This window comes from Physeter macrocephalus, chromosome 18 (genome assembly GCF_002837175.3).
Source record: "Physeter macrocephalus isolate SW-GA chromosome 18, ASM283717v5, whole genome shotgun sequence".
Taxonomy (NCBI): domain Eukaryota; kingdom Metazoa; phylum Chordata; class Mammalia; order Artiodactyla; family Physeteridae; genus Physeter; species Physeter macrocephalus.
Window position 1 is genome coordinate 92,086,289 of NC_041231.1, and position 3,379 is coordinate 92,089,667.

Genomic DNA, 3,379 nt, shown 5'->3' on the forward strand with positions numbered 1-3,379 from the left:
GCACGAACCCGCATCCCCTGCATCGGCAGGCGGACTCTCAACCACTGCGCCACCAGGGAAGCCCAGGCGCTCCCTCTTTAAGACGCAGTTCAAAGCAGATCCTTTGGGAGTCTGAAGGCTCATTCCAGGTGGCTTCTCACAGCTTTAGTTATAATCCACATACATTCCCTCTCCCTTGGTAGAGTTCTAATAAAGAACAGTTTTCCTCCTCTCATCCTATTTCCAATGATGTCTGGCATCACTTGCTCAGTCTTTGATAGACTGAGCACATAATTTGCCCACAGTTTCATGCTGTTTATGCTACTCATTGTTTTGTTAGGCTTAAGTGCTGAAGAGAAAGGATCCACAAGACCTATGGAAGGATAAGTGGACAGATATGGTCAACTTAAGTAACACCTTACTAACTCATAAGCAAGAGAGTCAGTAGGTCACAGAGATTCAGGATACCATCCTAATCAGTGATAGACACATAAATCTTTCCTGAAAAATATTTGTTTAGGACAATGACATCTAGATCTAGTAAGATAGTTAAGAATTAAAAATGAGAGACTGTGATATTTTTTAACCTTTGCAAACTTCCTCCAAGTTTTCATTCTGTTTTTCTGTTTTCAACAGACATCAGCAAAAAAGTCAAAGTGAAAAAGGAGTTTGGGCATAGCGATGAAGGGTTTAAACCCTGGGTCTTATCTGAAGCTGGTCTGGGGGTGAAAGAAAACATGGCAACTGCTGGGGAGGCAAAGGGAGGTGCCTGGGATTCAATGCCAGATTCCGACCCTGAATACCTACAGACACGCCTTACGATAGCTAGAGCAGCACTGCGGTCTGCCTATGGCCGCTGTCCATTCACCCATTTGGGCCCTATTACCTATTCCATGGATGAAACACTGGGTAAATAATTTTACTATGTGAAGCCTCAGAGCACAGATTCCTACATCTTCAAGGTTGTCACGCTGGTTAAAGCATCTTGCCTTTAAATGAGTAAAAATTTGGCTCTAAAATTCTATACATTTAAAATAGAAATTGAGAATTCTGTATTTTAATTAAGTCAGAGCTTTATTTTAGGCACTGCTTTTCTTTCTCCCTTGCCACTATAATTTATTATTGATAGCATGGCTAGGAAGCAGAGTACAGAGCCAGAATGCCTGGTGTTAAATGCTAACTCCACCACTTTCTGTGTGAGTTTGAGTGAGTTACTTATACTCTTTGTGCCTCAGTTTCCTCAAATGTAAAATGGGGATAAGAACAGTCGCTACCCAGGGTTGTTGTGAAGATTAAATGCATCGATACACATAAAGCATCAAAAATCTGCTTGGTACATGGTGAACATTATACAAGGTGTAAACTGCCAGCATCCTCTAGCTTACAAGCCACAGAGATTCATCCTGTAAAGTCTCTCTTGTTTATTCTTTTCTGTCTACTCCTAAATTCACCACCAACACTTAGACCTCTGTCACCTCATGGCAACACTATTTCCTTACCCTCTCAATTCCTGCCTGCAGCTTTTCTCCACTTGGATGCATCCTGCATATTCTTCCTAATTGCATCTTCCTACAATACTGCTGAAATGGCATCACTCCTCTGCTTGAAAACATCCAAACAGCAGATGTTGCCTACTAAGTACAGATGATGTACTTCTTTTTTTTTTTTTTTTCTGGCCACTCTGTGCAGCTTGCAGGATCTAAGTTCCCCAACCAGGGATCGAACCTGGGCCATGGCAGTGAAAGTGCCGAGTCCTACCCACTGGATCACCAGGGAAGTCCCAGATGATGTACTTCTGATGGCTCAGCTTGTGATCGTGATCTAGGCTCCCAGGGGCTACGGTTGTGAGTCTGGGTGTGATTACAGAGTCAGAATTCCCTTGACGGGCCCCAATCCATCTTCTAAAAGGTCCTTCTCATGATTTACTATAAACCCTGCATTTTAGAAGAACTAAACTCATCTAAACTCATCATTTTCTAGAAACATCTCGTACCTTACTTCTAATATCTTTCATATAGTAAAAACCTCAGCTTAAAAGTTTCTGCGAGTGACCTTGATCATCACACTCACAAGCCTCTAAGTGTTAACAGCCTTCTGTATCACTCTTACAGCAGGCAAGACACACCGCCCTGTAGTACTGCCATTTACACAATCTTTCTCTTCTTTCTGGATTACGCTATTTCAGAATAAGGAGTGCCTAGGAATCATCTTGATACTTCGTGTAGCACCCAGCCCAGCTCCTGGCATATAGAAGCTTATCTGATACCAGACAGATTAATTAATGTTATCCTAACTGTAACTTTAACTATAATTTTTAAAATAGCAGATCTGATTGCCAAAGTGATCGAGAGACTTAAATTACTCCCCAGAGCCATGTTTTTGGTCATCATGGGCACTGTGCCTGCTGTGGTTACATCACACTGATGAGAGGTGCCGGCAGAGAGCCTTCTTTCAACTTCCAATCTGTCCCTGTTAACTCTGGCTGCTAACAGAAGATAAATCAAATTAAACTACTTCACAGTGGTCTTTAGGTTCTCTAATGGAATAGGACTTCAGGTACCTGACAAATTATCCATTTGGATAACCTTTCTAGACCTTTGAAGAACTCACTGATTTTCATTTTAATAGCATAAAATGAACAAAAAGGGCTGCTCCCTGGGGGTCTTGGGGCTCCTGGGCTCTCTAAGATTTAATATCAAATTAGTTGGGAAGAGATCCATCATTACTGGATCTTGGCATTAACTATGTAATGTCCCCAGTGATTTCAATCCTATGTTTCTGGGCTTGATTCCAAGTAGAATCAAGCATAGCTTAACACCACCAACTGGAATTTACATATAGGATTCTTCCTCCACATTTGTTTGTCCTAAAATAATAAGTTCAAACTACCCAGAAAGTAGTTTGAGAGGACACTTTTTGACTTCACAGATAACGAAGGTCCAGAGGAAAGACAGAAAGGAATACAAGGTACATGGAAAGTATTTCTGACTCCCACGGTATGACTTTGACACTGAGTAACATCCCGATAGAGTGGTGAATATCATAGCATTTCAGGAGAAATATGTCACTCATGACCTATGAATTCTCCCTAAATGTTAAAGATATTTCATCCATGAATTTTCCTAGCTCCTCTTGATCCACACAAGTTGTTTTTTTTTTTTTAACATCTTTATTGGAGTATAATTGCTTTACAATGGTGTGTTAGTTTCTGCTTTACAACAAAGTGAATCAGTTATACATATACATATGTTCCCATATCTCTTCCCTCTTGCATCTACCTCCCTCTCACGCTCCCTATCACACCCCTCTAGTTGGTCACAAACCACCTAGCTGATCTCCCTGTGCCATGTGGCTGCTTCCCACTAGCTATCCACCCTACATTTGGTAGTGTATATATGTC

General features: G+C 41.3%; 1 protein-coding gene across 10 annotated transcripts in view; it reads right to left on the reverse strand.

Annotated features, from left to right (window-relative positions):
• Positions 1–3,379, reverse strand: part of CDKAL1 (CDK5 regulatory subunit associated protein 1 like 1) — a 678,378-nt gene that overhangs the window by 160,059 nt on the left and 514,940 nt on the right. The gene's annotated exons all lie outside the window — the stretch shown is intronic.